At 35.0% G+C, this 17,528-nt stretch overlaps 1 protein-coding gene and 1 long non-coding RNA gene across 3 annotated transcripts in view; one reads left to right on the top strand and one right to left on the bottom strand.

The window, feature by feature from the left end:
• The window catches only part of LOC111744740, a 14,885-nt gene extending 4,453 nt beyond the window's left edge, over positions 1-10,432 (bottom strand). The window contains exon 1 of the long non-coding RNA XR_002782311.1: positions 10,302-10,432. This is a non-coding gene — a long non-coding RNA (uncharacterized LOC111744740). The remainder of the gene's footprint in view (positions 1-10,301) is intronic.
• The window catches only part of TMEM117 (transmembrane protein 117), a 393,255-nt gene that overhangs the window by 12,824 nt on the left and 362,903 nt on the right, over positions 1-17,528 (top strand). The gene's annotated exons all lie outside the window — the stretch shown is intronic.

The raw sequence follows: 17,528 nt of genomic DNA on the forward strand, positions 1-17,528 counted from the left end.
AATGGTGATTTATTTAATACTTTAAAAGAATGTCTCTACTCTGCAGCTGTCCCCCATCCCTGCCAGCAGTGCTAACACTGTAATGGTATTTTTAGCAGTGGAGGTGGGGAACATGGTCCCACAGGCAGCAGTTGTGAGGGAGTCATAATTGTTTGCTTTTAAAGTTCCGAGTCTCAGATCCATCCCCCTCCTGTAGAGTAAGAAAAGCATCTTTTTTTTGTAGGGATGAAAAGATGTTCTGTCCACATGGGGAGGTTGTAGAGATGGGGAGTTGCCAGAATTCCCAGGTTTTTTTTTCCCCATTATGACCCCTGGCACAAGTCTGTTAGTTTAGCTACCTGAAAAATGATTGTATCAATTTATTTCTAGGTAGCTCTCCTAGATTATTAGACTCTGTCCCCTCACTGAATTCCGTAAACACAAGCACTTAACAATCCACCTTTAAACTAGGACAGAGAATTTACTTAATAGCTGAATTCTAAATGGCAGATCAAATTGAATATGAAAGAAGAATATTTTTACTCCTTTCCAGAAAACTATCAGCAGTGGGTGGAGGAAGATCTTCAGGGAGGAAGTCTAGATATTTTAGACTTAGAAATACAAGAAAGGTTATGCATTCATTCGTTCAAGAGATATTTCTAGAGTGCTTGTTATATGGGAAACCCAGTTCTAAGAACTGGAGATACAACGGCAAATAATAATAAAAGCAACAACAAAACATTCCGGCTTATTTTTCTCATATGTCGTATGTACACTCGGGTGGGGGAAATATAAGCAATTGTGGTCATTCATATAGTTCATCAAATATTTCTGTCTCACCCATCTCTGGAACATGATGAGATTATACTTCCTGGTCTTATGATTACTTCTGGCTGGTAGATGTGAGCAGGGGTAATGTGTGGCACTTCTAAGCTAGAGCATTTGATTGCACACATAAGACCCTCCAGCTTTTCCCCCTCGTTTCCTCAGCAACCATCAGTGTTCCAGATAGTTGCCGCTCTGTGTGCCCGAGTTCAGAGTGAAGACAATGTGGAGTAGAGCCTTTAGCTGACTCTTAATGGATCAGTGTAGTAGGACAAAGGAATAAACCCTAATTGTTTAAAGCCATTGAGATTTTGGAGTTGTTATTATGCCATAACCTAGCCTATCTTGACTGATATAGAAACTTAAAAATAAACAAAATTTTTAAAAAGAGATAATATCATTTCAGATAATGATGTATTCTGTAAAGAAAACAAGACAGGGAGCTGTGACACTAAATGCCCGAGGTGCAGTGTGGAGGCTCCTCTAAACAGGGTGGTCAGATTAACTCCCTGTGAAGAGGTTGGATTGGAACTAAGACCTGCATGATAAGAAGGAGCTAGCCAAGTGGAGATGTGGAAGGAACACACTGCAAATCAAAGGAATAGCAAATGAAAAAAATCCATGAGGGTAAAAACATTTGGTACAGCTTGAAAAACATCAAGGATGTTCCCGAAAGCTAACGAGAGAGGAGGAAGAAAAAGAGACAGGCAGGAGATGATGATGTAGGACTTGTAGATCATGGTAAAGACATCTTATTTCATTTTAAGACTAAGCAACCTTAGGATTTTGAGCAGAGGAATGACATGACCTGATTTAGGTTTTCATAGTGATTTTCAGGTTGCTCGGGGAAAAATGGCTATATGCGGGAAAGAATGAAAGCCAGAAGACTAAGTTCTAACTGGTAGTTAGTAAGTTTCTGTGTTAGTCCTCGTGAAAGAGTATGGTGATTTGATTCAGGATGGTAGCAGTGGAGATGGAGCAAAGTTAGAAATGGAGTTAGAATGCATTTTGGAAATTGATCCCACAGGACTGGATGATGGATGCGGGTGATCATTTCAAGATATAAGGATAGATCATGTGTGAGTGTGTGTGTGTGTGTGTGTGTGTGTGTGCGCGCGTGTGTGTGTATTTGAGCAATTGGATGTATTCCGTTGCTATTTAATAAGGTTGGGAGATTGGAGGAAGAAAAGATTTGGGGATGAAAAATCAAGCTTCTATTTTGAATACATTGAGTTTGAAATGCTTGTTCAGTACAATTTGGGTATGTATGGGATTCCAGTTCTGGTAATATGAAGTAGTTTGTAGCAGACTAATCTTCCTCTGGATAAAAATTATAACTTCTTATCTTACTCACCCCCCCCCCAAAAAAAAAGATATCTATTTTAAGACATTGGAGAATGACCAAAAGAAGGCAGAAACAGGAGAGGATTCAACCTCAGTAAAAGAGAGACATACTGGAGAGATCTATGGATATGATATGTAGTTTTAACCTTGACAGTATTTCTCAGTGCATTAAGCATGGGGCCATCTATTACTGCAGTAGAAAGCCACAGTTCTCTTGATTTGTGAACTAGAGTGTGCAGTTCAGGACTGGCATAGCAGTTGGAAAGTAATGAAGGAAATCCTGGAAAGGGCCTACCCTTGATAGACACAGTTTAACAAAACTGACTCCAGGAGAAATAATCTGAATAGCTGTATATCTAGATAATAAATTGAATTCAACATCAGAAATCTCTCCACAGAGAAATTTCCTGGCTTAAATTGTTCCATTTCTAGTGGTCTTGAGGACTTGGTGTTATCTCCTAAGCAAAAGAGAGAATCAGGATTCATTTATATGTAATTTATTTAATTTTGTATACTACTTCTTATGTGCCTGTCACTATTCTAAGCACTTTACAAATAACTTGTCAAATGGCATGACCATGTATATGGTGGTAGGGACATGAAAAGATGAAGCATAATTTCAGGAATGTTCATTTCCTGCAATATGTGCCATATACTCAACAGAAATGAACTTTTCTGGCTGTTTTCTGCCCACTAGTGACAAATTTGTGGGCACGATAGAACATACTTTCAAATGTGCAGTTTGATGGTATGATCAATTAATCAATGTCTTACTCTCGTTTTACCTCTGAATGCAGCATAGAGAACATTGTTAAAGCCTAGAATCTGAGGCCCAGTTGGACGGTTTTTTGTTCTCTGCCCTTGCCTCATCCTTTTCTGCCTTTCTAACTCATGCTCTCTGTTCCTTTGCATCTCTATTTATCAGATCTGTTCTTCAAAATTTGTTCCAAATGTTACCCTATAACTTGATATAAACCTCATCATCTTGCCTATTGCAGGAGTTTAAGAACATTTCTAGTTTGGCTGTCTACACAACAGTGACTAGTGTTTAATACAACTATTTAATACAGTGACTAGTGTTTAGCAATTTTGCAACACTTAAGAATGAATTGACCTGTTATTGATTTGATTTGATAATTGATGTATGCCAACAAGAAGTTAATATTTCATAAGAGATTAATTGGAGACATTTTGTCAAGCATTTATGAGGAATCGTTTTTTTTTTCTTGTGTTCAGATTACATACTAGGCCCTATTGAGTCTTTAGCCATTTGCCCAGGTATTATTCTGATAGGAAAACACCACCAAACCTATCAGTTGATGAGTTTTCTGGGTCCTACTTTAATTCCTTAGTTAATATATTTATTAATTTTTCTGTATAATTGTGCTTAATCTTAAATCATAAGTGCTCAAGGGTTACTGATGTAAATAAATGTGGCAATCTCTGCTGTTTCGTAGGGTGAATAGTGACTAAGGCATTTCAAAGTTTCCTGTCTTCAGAACCACCTGCTACCTATCTCAACCGAGGGCTCATCATTTTCCATTTTTGGCTTATATCCTGTAGTAATCAAGAATTTGCTTGGAAACAGTACTGGCACAGACCATCATTATGAGCATAGATACTGTTCTAAAAATAAATGAAAAAATTGTGCTTCTAACCATAGAAAACCTATGACTAAGGCATTGCATCTGTTTGGACAATGTAGAACTCAGTGACACAGCAGGTATTTAGAAGTAAAGAAATTCTTTTTTGTAAGATATTTTCTTGTAGGCATCTAATTTGCTAATTTTAATTTGAAAATTTTAAATAATTTTCATTACAGAGCTTTTGTGTGTCTTTTAATGTTACCAGAGAATTTGCTTACTCAATAATGGAAAATCATAAATCATTATGTGACATATTGTATTGGAAGAAGTTGAGCATGATCTGTTGATAATCCCCCAGTTGAAAAGGTAATTTTGAATTTTTCTATCTTCCAGTTAAGACATTTAAGATAATAATATATTTCCACACTCTATCATCAAGTAGTATGTCTTGCTTCATAGTGCAAAGAAATTGTGTCAAATAAAATTTAGTCAGTTTTTGAATTATTAATACCCTTAATCATATTATGCAATTTCTATACTATCCACGGATTATAGCCTACTTTTCTTCTCTTGATTCTTTTTTGGCCGAAAGAGAAAGAAAAGAAATGATGATACAGATGAGGTGATTCACTGCATTTTTGTAAAATATCTTGAAATAGAAGAATATAAAGACAGAGTCTAAAATGTAGGGGCAATAGTCAAAACAATGTAGGAAGACCAGTAGAGAACTACATCAAAGATGCCAGGGGAAACAAAATTTTAAGAAGTGGGTGCCCAGTAGCAATGAATGCTTTATGACAGAAAGATGTTGCAAAAGAGAGTCATTAAACATGGTGAGAGCTATAATAGAGATGATAATTTGTAATCAAAACTGCTTCCATTTTTTCTTTTTTATGGAATGAAAATACTTTATAGGTTTAAATTCTCAAAGTATTATCTCACAGATTAAAAATGAAGGAAAATCTTATTTTTTAAAAAAATAAGCCCAGTACAGTGTAAGCAGGCACATTTAATAAGTGCTCCACAGCACAGGGATTATTTTAAAAGTTAATTATTTATTTGAGAATCTATTTTAATCAAAACCATTTAGTATATGAGAGTATATTCATATTTTACAAATATATCTGAAATTCTGTTAACTCGAATATGTGATAGGAATCAAGCTCATTCAACACACTCAGATGTTCACAGTTCTAATGAATTGTTTAACAATTCATTATTTAACAATTTAACAATTTAACAATTTGCTTGCCAGGGATAATAGTCAAAAATTGAGGCTTATGCTGAGGCAGGAAGACAGTTTTGTTCATCTTATGTCATTAAAAAAGAAAACACCTCACTTTCATTTTACTCTTTTAAAGGTTTCTTTCTTTACCATTTTACCTATTGTTTCTGTATTCTTTTTTCCAGTTAGTTTTTCTTTCTTTTTATGGTAATTTCCTGTTTCATGCTGAGAATCGGTTTCTTGTCCTTTACCAACATCAATACTTAAGTTTTACTATTTTATTTTTGTTTCTTAGATTCTTTTAATTCTACCTTAAAGTTATCTTGCATATATTTGTTTTCTAGTTCATTTCTTTTTATTCTTCCAGCCATCTTTTACTCATTTATCATTACAGCCAGTGAGTTGTAACTGTTTTTGTTATAGCTAGCTTGCTTTTAGTCTGAGCTATGTGAGAAGATATATTAAAAATTCATATATATTTTCACTCTTCTGTGTTGACTTCCTTCTTTTCATTTATTTCTTTTGTTCTTATTTTTATATCCTAGTTTTCCTCACTTTGGTATTTTTCTCTTTGGAATAGTAATACTGAACTTTCTTACTTTATAACATGGTAGGAGGGAACGAAAATGGTGAAGACAAGAACATTTTACTTTTCCATCACAGTGAATAGGAGAGAATTATACTTCAGTTTGTTTCTTCTCTTCAGCAGTGAGAGGTCAAAAAGATATAAACCATATTAAATCCTGGAAGATAGCCTCACCTAGTCTGTCTTCCTCAACCTTTGCTCCCACTTTTTGTTTTAAATCTGCCCAGGTTCTTGGATAGTTGATCCTGCATTCTTACTGTTCTTCACTTTAAGTCCTTTGTTAGTACTTGGCACACAAAAAACACTCTATATATATCAATTAATTAATTCAAGCTACTATCTAATGTACTTGCTTCTTCACCAAATATGCACTCAAATCCCTTTTGGAAGGGTATTGGTGTTATCAAATTGGACCCTGTGGGATGGAGTGAAGCCAGGGTAACCAAAATCCCCCTGGGGATGCAAGTGGGAATTATGTTTTTTCACTAGTAAATAACATTTGATATATGATAAGTTTTCTTTTCTAGTTTCTAAAGTAATAGGGGATCCCCAAGGGAATTGAACTGGTTAATACAAATTGTATTAATTCTCCTCTGTAAAGAACAAGTTAGCCTCAACCATTTAAGATACAATTTGCCCCAAATTATTTTATGAATGATGTATTTTTAAAAAGTGAAATACAAATAATTTCTTTGCAGCATTAAAGTAATTAAAGAAAAAATATTAGCTTTTTTCTCCCTAAAATTCAAGACAAGGAACTGAAAAGTATGGTGGGGATGTGTGTATGCTCGTACATGTGTGCATAAGTGTGTATGAGTGTAGATGTTATGTGTGTATAAAAGGATTCAGAGTCTGGTAAGACAAGAAGATAAGCAGAAAAGGCTGACCCTAAGCTGTGTTGGGAGCTGACTGCACTTTTTTAGGAATTCCAGAAGCCATATGTCTACTACTATTGACAGTTCTGGGTGCTCAGAACCCTGGACTGGGTTTATGAGTTCTTTTGAGGTAGTTGGAGATCCACATCTGAACTTTTAAGATATGTTACTGCTTTATACTTTCAGTAGCTCAAGCAATTCAATTTGGCTTATATGTTTTTCTTTTTCTTTTCCCTAAAAGTCATGCAGAATCATGTCCAATAGAGTTTCTTTCATAAATTCATTTCTCATTCTGTTTATTATTTTCTTTTCCCTTTCCCCTGACTGTGACTTTGGCCGGATTGATTATGTAGCTGCTTAAAATTCAAAGAGTCTAATTTGGGACAGGGCCTAGAACAAAAACATGTTGGCTGCTTATTTATTGTTGGAAGGAAAAATGACAAATTATCATACCATTGCTGGGTCTGGCTAATAATTAGCAAGGGAAAAAAATCTGAGGCCACTTTGCCTGGTCTTTATGTCTCATTTTCCTCTCCTTCTCATTATATATTACTTTTTTTTTTTTTTTTTTGCAGAATATGGGTCCACAAGACCCACCCACCACATGGCTGGAAATCCCTCATTTCATTTCATTTGGTAAATTTATTCATATGGAAGAATTTGAACAGCTTAAACTTTTAGACTTCAAACTTGAATGCCTGTTGGTGTGGTTTTGATTGATTAAGTCCCTCTGGCCAAAATATTAATTATTTCAGATTTCCTCTTCTACTCCCTCTCCAGAATATCATCTAGGGGTATGGTAGAAGAGTATGCCTTTCATGATCTGCATGGCGTCCAATGACTCATCCTGTCTCTGTGGCCTTGTCCCTTCATTCTGGTTGCTGTTTGTCTTGCTGGCATTTAGGATAAAGACTAGCAGCTCATAGAGCTCAGGATTTGGTTTCTCTTAGACTATTTAGGTTTGGTAGTATCCTTTGGCTGATTTGGCTGTCCAGGTCTGTGACAAATTCACCTGTTGGCTCTTACCCCTGTGTCTTTGCTATGGCTAGCCTCAGCCCTGAACTCAGTTTCCTTTGGTGGTGTTCTGCCATCTTTAGCATCATTCAGAAACTTAGGCCGATCTTCAAGTTGTGGTTTTCAAGGGCACCCGACTCATTCATATCTCATGGCCAGATAGAAACAAGAAGATGAAGAAGGCCAAACTTAACTTCTTAATTACCTCTGCCTGGAAGTAGCATACATTATTTATGCTTATATTCTATTGATGAAAATATTGGAATCTTTTTTTTAAATTGAAATATAATTAACAACATTATATTAGTTTCAGGCATACAACAAAATGATTCAACACTTGTAAACACTGCAAAGTGATCACCACAATAAGTCCAACCACTATCCGGCACCATAAAAATTACAATTTTTTTCTTGTGAAGTTTTAAGGCTTTCCTTAGCAATTTTCAGATTTGCAATATAGTATTATTGACTATAGTCACCATGCTGTATACATTATATCCCCATGACCTAATTTATTTTGTATCGGGAAGTTTGTATCTCTTGATTTTACCCATCCTCCAACTTCCCTCCCCTCTGGCAACCGTTAATCTGTTCTATCTACCTGTGAGTTTTGTTTGTGTATGTATATGTGTGTGTGTGTGTGTGTGTGTGTGTGTGTGTGCGTATATATATATATGTATGTATATACATATTTAGATTTCAAATATACATGAAATCACACTGTATTTGTCTTTCTCTGACATATTTCCCTTAGCATAATACTCTCAAGATCTATCCATGTTGTCACCAATGGCAAGATTCATTCTTTTTTATGGCTGAGTAGCATTCTATTGTACATATATCACATCTTTTTTATCCATTCATCCATTGATGGATATTTAGGTTGTTTCCATATCTTGTCTATTGTAAATAGTGCTGTGGCGAACATAGGGGTGCATATATCTTTTTGAATTAGTGTTTTCATTTTCTTCAAATAACTACCCAGAAGTGGAATTGCTGAGTCATATGGTAGGTCTATTTTTAATTTTTTGAGGAACTTTCATACTGTTCTTCATAGTGGCTGCACGAATTTACAGTCCCACCAACACTGCACAAGAATTGCCTTTTTTCCACATCCTTGCCAACACTTGTTATTTGTCATCTTTTTCTTAATAGCCATTCTGACAGGCATGAGATGATACCATGTTGTGGTTTTGATTTGCATTTCCCTGATGATTAGTGATATTGAGCATCTTTTCATGTGTCTATTGGCCATCTGTATGTCTTCTTTGGAAAAATACTGCAACCTTAAGATCTGATTCTTAATCTTCTATCACTTATTTGCTCAATAGCCTTAGGCAATTTATAGAACTTTTACAGTACATAAGATAATAATATCTTACAGGCTTGTTAGAAAGATTAAATTATTTCAATTTTCAAATATTTTTTTGTTTTCGTGACCTATGCTCTTCACCTCTTAAAGCCCCTCCTCTTAATGTTCCTGAGCCCCCTGTCTCCTCCTGCCCTCACAAACACACAGAGAAATTTTCATTAAGGTACTACTTTTTTCAACACTATACTGAGCATAGTGCCTGATATATAGATAAATAATAAATATTTATGTTTTCTTTTTTGAATAAATGGACAAACAACAATATAAAAAATACTTAATCTTAATATTGAGAAATAACTATTTTGGGAATTTTGGCATATCTTTTTCCTCATTATCATTCCCTTTGAAATTATTTTACAAAAGTGAAATTCAATTAGGTATTTTGCTTCTTATTTAGCAATATTTTATAAGCATCTTTCCTTGTCAATAAATATATATTTTCATAATTTTTAATGCATAGTAAACTCTCAATTTTGGTATATGCTTAGTGTTCCATTGAGTGTGTCTAATAGTTTAATAGTTTTCCTATTTTCTTCTTTTATAAAAAAGTTCAAATAATATACATGTACATACAATTTAAAAAATCTATGCTCATTTGCTCAATAATTTCTTTAGGAAAAATTTCTAGAAAGTCAAAGGACATAAAATTTTTGACTTGGTATTTAATGCCAATTTGTCCTAAGAACTTTTTTTTAAAATTAAGTTTATTGGGGTAACATTGGTTAATACAATTATATAATTTTCAGGTGTACATTATAATTTAATATATGTATATTCTATTGTGTTTATCACCCGAAGTCCAGTTTCCTTCAGCTACCATATATTTGATCCTCTTTACCTACATCACCCTTCCCCTCCTCCCTCATATTTGACTCCCTTTACCCCATCTTCCTCCCCCCCTCTTCCCCCACCCAAGATCTTTGTTTTACATGAAGAAATATCCTCTTATTAGAAAGCAGCCATAATCTTTGACTCATTAATTGGGACAATTTATCCTATAGAAGTAAAAATGGTTTTATATAAACCTATATGTAATTTATGGGGTTTTATTTGAGGTCCCAAATCCAATTCTAATGTGTGGGGGCAGGTTTCCCCACACCAACAACCAATTCTCCAGACACTAGCTGGGTGTCCTACCTACCATTCAACTTTATTCTGACACTGTCTACCTGGAGATAGCATCAGATTCCATAGGTTAGGAGTTCGGTCCTACAAGACTGTTTCCCACTGTACCTCTTACAGAAGCCAGTTGCAAACTCAGATTATTATTACCTGTGCTTCTGACTCTTTGGCTATAAATCATAGGTTCCCCCAAACCTCTCCTTAGGTTGAATTCATTTGCTATAAAAGCTCACACAATTCAGAGAAACGTTGTAGATACTAGATTACTGGTTTATTATAACGGCATAAACTCAGTAACAGCTAGACCGAAGAGATGCATAGGGCAGGGCATGGGGGAAAGGGTGTGCCACTCTCAGCACCTATACATACTCACCAATCTGGAAACTCTCAGAACCCAGTCCTTCTGGATCTTTATGGAGGCTTCATTACATAGACGTGATTGATTAAATCTTTGGGTACTGAACTCAAACTCCAGCCCTTTTTCCCTCCCCAGACGTGGAGGTAGGATGGGGGGGGGTAGGATTGAAACCTCCAATCCTCCAATCCCGTGGTTTCATCTGGCAATCATCTCCCAACCTTAGGTGGGGGCGAGAAGTCACTTCATTAACATTACAGAAGTCACCTTTCTGGATCTCCTCACTTAGGAAATTCCCGGATTTTAGGAGCTCTGTGACAAACAGGGAAGAAGACCAAATATATAGATCTTATTATGAATCACAGTATCACAGGCTTGTAGCAGCAAGTAGCTGAAATCAATGTGAATGACTAAAAATAGTAAAAAGGATAAATAAAATGTAGACCATCCATGCTATACAATATTATGTTATCATTAAAAATATTTATATTTATTGACTCGTGGTGATGTCCATAATGCTAAGTGAGAAGTATAAATTGCAGAGTAATGTGCTTGGTATGATTCTATTTTTGTAAACCTAAAAAGCAAAATACACTCACACACGCACATGCACACACACACACACACGCTCTCTCCTACATACACGTAATCACTTTATGTATGTATGTATTTTGTTTATTTGAACATAAAAAAGCTGTGAAAGATACACTTAGTTTTTTAAAACTGTATCTTACGCAGTGTGTATGAATACTTCTCTGTATTGTTTCACATGCTACAATGGAGAAGTTTACCTTTCGAAATAAAAAGTTAGTAACAAAAATAAAGACAAAAATCACAGCCCTAACAAAGTGCTCTAAGTTTTCTGCCAACTGCTTTTTAAATTAGAGCACTTCCAGCCGTTCCCAGAGGAATTTCTGGGCTTTGAAGAGTGTGTCCTAAAGTCAGGATGACTTTTATAGTCAACTTAATTGTATGTTATTTTATACAAGGTAATAGCTAAACTATTGGGATTTCTCTAGTTACTGATGTTCTCAGAAGTAATCATTTTCAGAAAGGCTGCTGAAAATATGGTCAGCTCACATTTGGGCCTGGTTCATATCAAACAACCAATTTTTCAGAAGAGGAAATAGAGGATGAAATAGCAAAAGTGTATCAATTTAGGAAATTGTTTTCAGAAATAATCTAAAATTTTCAATAGATACGGGGAAGGAACAAATTTTGCAGTAGCTAAAAATACAGAATCAAATAGGGTGGAAACAATAGGGGACAGCTAAAGTGTGCTTTTGATAACCCATTAGGTTATTGGAGATTATGTTTAAAATTTTGTCCTTTTAACTGAGAGCAGTAACTATTAAAAGGAAAAAACCTTTGTATATCAGAAATTTCAAAGCCTGGTAGCACTATATAAAAATCATTTTAAAATGAGAAATTTTAGTAATTTAGGGAACTGAAGTAAAATAAAGGCATCATTTAGAAAAAGTAAAAATGGTCATTGCTCATAGATAGATTTGCTAATTGAAAACCCCTGAACAGAGATGGTGACACAGTAACTTAAACATAGTAGGTGATCAGTTTGTAAATGTGTACCAATGATATTTTGAAAATATTGAAAGGAATTTCTGGGAAGATGTGCTTATACTTGATTAGCTAACCAACAAAATATATTTGAGTTAATTTATAAATGCTAATTATACATACTGGCTTGTGAATAAGTCTGTCAGACATTACTAGATCAGGGATATGAACACACTATCATGTTCATATTGTTTTAATATGGGTATATTTTTGAAGCACCTATAGCTTTATTCAAGGCAAATGCTGAAATTCTACTCTTGTCTCAGAATTTAAACTTTACTATAATTTCAACATAAGTCATAAATAAGTGGCAACAGGTTAATAAATAGGATAGACTTTTTTATATTTTCTAAAACTTGAGCATAAAACTTAAAATTTTTTATTAATGTCAATGAAATTGAATGCTGAAGTAGAAATGAAAAATGTTCATGGCAGTTGTTGGTGACTGTCATGTATTTCAGTATGTAATTCTGTGCACAATTCCCTTGCTTTCCGTTGGTGAGCTCAGCCGAAGTGCCCTATCACTCTGAAGCAAACCTGTATAAGCTGTCCCAAAGCAGTAAATAAAAAGTTTTGCTTTTGGGTGGGGCAAGTGTATCAGTGTGTGTAGCTAACATGCGGAGAGGTGCAGTTCCTGCTGCCTTCTCCTTCTGAGTCTGATGAGTGCTGTGGTTTCTCCATAGAGAGTCTGGGTTCTAAATTGTCATCTTGTACCCACTTGCTGTAATTTTAGGAGAGCCCTGACACCTCTCTGCAGATTTCACCAGTGAACATTTTATCAGTATGCAGAGTTTAAAACATTCATTTATTCAAGTTTATCTAACTCAGCTAACTGTTAATTTGTTTCTGGTGCATTGGGGGTAATCTAACCCTAGGCCTTTCTGTGTTATCTTGAATAATTGAGAGCATCCTGGTACCCAGAGTCATATTGTTACAGAAGCTGCTGCTAAGCCTCCAAGAGGTTCCCTTTACTTCACCAAGATTGAAAGTGATTCTAGCTGGCTAGGAAAAAAAAAAAATACGTGAAGGCTGTAATAGACCCTTAGGAAGGAAATCTGTTTCCACCAAGATAGAAGAATGACTCATATGTAAAGAATATCAATTAAAGCTTCCTTCAGGTCATTGGAGTGTCTCTAAGATTTTTCAAGTAGCATTTTTTTACATGTGGTACTTCATTACCTTTTAGTGGGAGACTTTCTGAATTTTAGTTTTGTCATTTATAAAATAAAGTAATAATATCTGCCCTTGATTCTACAGTTTTGTCAGGAACAAGTAGTTTGGGGGATGTGAAGGCTCCTGGAAATCATAAATGTGTACAGTACTCTAAGGCATTGTTTTCTTTCTTAGTGTTTTTTGTAGTTGTTGTTGTTTTGCCTTTTTATTACTTTCTATAACTTTTTGAACTATATGCTATTACTTCAATACAACAACATATAACCAAACATGTTAAATGGTTAGAGTACTTAAAAAAAATTTTATTTCTTACTAACTTGAATTTTTATCTTTTATTTTTCCTGTGCAAAAATAAAATCAGCCTGTCAGTTACTCGTGTTCAATTTCAAAATCATCTTGCAGAATTAAGTAGGTGAGGCATTGCAGAAGCTTGGCAAGCATGAGTAATTGCAGATGAATGCCAGCTCCTCCTGGGTGTGCAATTCTTAGAGAAAAAGTTATGTTGTTCAGTTTCAGTTGGGGGTGCCTTGGAACTGGGTACAGGGGTCCCTGAAGACTGACCCGCAGGCCCAGAGACAGTGCTTTTCTTTAGCCATTTTTCCACTAAGCCAAAGTGGTGTGACCTCTTCCTGCTGCAGTTTCTCAAAGTGATTGTATTTCACTGCTCTCATAAACACATCTTGTAAAAGAAACAAGGTTGTCTTTTAAACTTGTACTCCTGCTTGACAGGAAAAATAAAACCCAGTCTCCTTTCAGGACCTCTTGGCCTAACGAGAAGTCAATCCTTTTCATTTTTGTTAAGAATGTTTTTGTATCAATTTCCCATTCTTCGTGTATAAGTATAGTGTATTATGAAGAAAGAGAATCAGGACGATAAATAGGCCGTTTATACTTTGTCTGGGATTCAGAAAGTTCTAAGTAACAGAGCTGGTTAAATAGAGAATTCTAAGACCCATAATGAAGAGATAGATACTTGTTAAAATCACTTTTTAATGCTTTTTAAAAAAAATTTTACGTGTGACATGTACTAGCCATTTTATGTATGTGAGAACTTGCAACTTTTGGTCTATTATAACTTCTCATATATATTATACTTTGCTATGTTAGTGACAGATATTATTAAATAATGCCAGGATTTACTTTATTTTATATCTATCTGTTATTCTTCCGTCCAAAGATTATAGAGATGAAGGGAATTTAGGCCGATTATTTTCATATGACTTATAGCGAGAAAATATTTGTGCATTCCTGTGTGTTGGTAGTAAGCATAAAAAAACATCTGTTTGCATTTTTGCTTGTACTATTATCTGGACTAAGAGATATATGATGAACATTTTAGTTTTTAAATCAGAAATTAAGTTTGGTGCTAAGTGAAATAAGTTAGATTCTCTAGATTTGCACTTTCCAGTACAATAGCTATTAACAACCTGTAGCTATTGAACACTTGAAATGAGGCTAATATGATTAAGCTCAATGTGTCGGAAGTATAAGTTTCACACTAGAATGAGCACAAAGAAAATATAAAATATTTTACTGATCATTTTTGTATTAATTAAATCTTGACGTATTTTAGATATATTGGTTATATATATTAAAATCAATTTCACTTTTTCTTTAACTTTTTAATATGATTGCTAGAACATAAAATTGCATATGAGACTCTCGTGTCTCTAATACATAGTACTACTCTAAACATTGTTGGTATAGACGTATTATATTTAGATACTTCCCTTTATCAAGTTACTTTACCTTACCCCTGATTTTGAGAGCAATTTAAAGAGGTCTCTACATTAATTTTCATTGTCTCACATCTAAAATTTCACTAGACTCACTTCAAGAGTTTGCTCATCTTTTACAGGTTTCATTCTTAAAAAGTCGATTTTAAATTCACCTTGGGTCAGTGAGTTGTTTGTTTTAGCTGTGTCTATAGAGGCTCTTCTTCCTAGAGAGAGGGCACCGTCTTGTGGAATATACTGAGTATAGCAGTTTAGATTTCGGCTGTCGATGTTAAGATCCTGGGAGAGGCAAATAATTTATTTCAGATGTTTGGAGAAAAAAAACTAAGACTAACGATAAAGATGTTTACTTCTCTGCAGCGTCTTCTTTCATAACTGGAGCCCATATCAATTCTGGGACTTATTTTTCTTAGTTATAAAATGTTAGGGTAGAGGCGATGTAATAAGAACATTATGATTTTGAGTGCTTTTTAAAATTACAAAGCTCTTATTCAAGTTTTAGGACTATTTTTTTCCTCCCAAAATTCCCAAATGAAGTTTTTGTATTTTATTATAAAAAGAAGCAGAGTTCTATATTTTTGTCCTTTTCCTATATAAAACTCACAGGTGTTTATTTAATCCATACAAGTAAGCTTCATTAAATAAACGAGGAAGAAAAGATATGAAAGAGTAATGCATTTTCTCAAAAATTGATTTTAATTATTTCCTAGACATGCATTTTAAAAGGGAAACAATGTTGAAAGGGCCTAATTCATGTATTTCTTGTTTTTTATGTCTCTTCTTGAGGTATTATATGTATATATAAAGATGAATTATTCAATTCATACCTCATTATCACATTACATATTCAAAGTCTGCCGAAAATAGCTGCCAAATCACAGAGATCTTAATACAGAGAACAGAATAGATTTCTTGTGATTTGAAATTACGTGAACCAAGTCCAATAAAACTATTAAGATATTAGCCAACATCCAGCCAATTAGTTAAACAGAATTCTCCAAAGCATTTGTTGCCTTTTCAGGCATGTGTAAGAGGAAGAAGTTATAAGTGTGATTATAAGGAAATGGATCGGTTGGATTTCTCTTTCACATGGAAATCCTGGCAGCCCATTTCTAAAACTGGGCTTGTTTTATACATGTTACCTTCTTTGGAACCCAACAATAATATGAAAAATCATTCTGGTGATGAAAGCATAACACAAATACCAGGACAAAGCCATCAAAACCAAAGAGCTAGCCAACCAAGTCTATCCTAAGGAAGGAAACACAGTAAGAATGGCCTCCTCCGTTCGTAAAAGCGGCCAAAATTTACCCATATTAAGAAAGAAAAGCTGAAATAATTGTTTCATTCTCATGGAAATATTATTACTGTCTATGGCTTATTAATAAAAAGGCTTTCATGAATTTCTTATTAATAAAAAGGTAATAGACTTTTACACCCCTATTTAATATTATGTGGAACTACTGTTAATTATTTATTAGACAAATTCTCAATAGGATAAAAAATGTTTTTAAACCCACTTCCTCAAAAAGTCAATTTTTAAATTTACAATAATTAGTTTTAGTGATAACTATTGTTCAGTTCTTTCTGGCATTTCTAGAAATCTTTGTTTGTTTCACAGCCTGCAATGAAGGCTTCTGATAAGAGATCTTGACCCAATGTCCTCTCTGATAGACAACCATTTTTTTTGGTAGGGAAGTATCTATTCAAGTGGAATCTTCCAAACAACCGTCCTAACCCTCTCCCGTCTATCTTGCTCCACTCCTACTCTTTTTGTTTTCCTAGCCCATCCTGTTTGTGAAAGTGAGGCAATGAGCCAAAAAACACCTCATAGATTAGTAGCAGTAATAGTCACTTGAGAGCAGGGTGGCCACATGGCCTCTTTTCACTTGAACAATTCAGCTTTGTGTGTCTTGGACCTAGTCAAGGCGGGCTCTGTAAGGGTGGGGTTTGAGATCAAGGTGGCCCACACCCGTGTAGGCTTGCTGTCCACACGTGAGTGCTTCAAAGAGAACAGGATGCAGCTTCCCTCCTTTCTGTTCTTTTGCTTTTGATAGAGAGTTAAGGGCCTAACCTATTTTCAACGACGGTTGAATGGCTGTATCTGCTGTCGCTGTCTCCCAAAGCAGGAATCAGGACTACTCCTTGGGACAAAGCTAGAATTTAGTACTCAAGAGGAGATTTCCTAGGAGAAAATGTTATTTGGGATCTTGTAAACAGCTATTCCCTTGGGAGAGTAAAGATTAGCACAGGCTAAGCATAAAGAACATACTTTTCTTCCTGCTATTTCCTCCGATGTACATAAAACTGATTAAAACAAATTATTGCAGGTTGTAGAAATAGCATCATGAAAAATTAAATGGGAGGCAACCTTTGGTGGCAAATACAGGAACTTTTACAAGAAACTAAACAAATATGCTCTTTAAAAAGTGCAACTAGAGTCTGCTTACGGATTAGTCTGCTTTGTGACCATGCCTTTCAGCCAGTGCAAAGATGGGATATCAGAACAGGGTCACCTATTGTAGGAGAGACAAACATTCTGATTCCAGCAGCTCCAATGTGCTGCTTCTCACTGCAAAGGCCTGGAGGGCAGGAAGGGGCAGCACTTCACTCATTTGGGATCGGATTGAGGGCTGGATTAGCTTTAATGCCATGAAAAGAACAGTCTATTTAAGGACAACAGTGATGAGAAGGCAGATTCCATGGACCGGGTATGGAAGCAAAGTGGATATGAAATTAAAGAGTAGGTTCTACTACTGGA

This window comes from Pteropus vampyrus, unplaced genomic scaffold, assembly GCF_000151845.1.
Source record: "Pteropus vampyrus isolate Shadow unplaced genomic scaffold, Pvam_2.0 Scaffold140, whole genome shotgun sequence".
Taxonomy (NCBI): domain Eukaryota; kingdom Metazoa; phylum Chordata; class Mammalia; order Chiroptera; family Pteropodidae; genus Pteropus; species Pteropus vampyrus.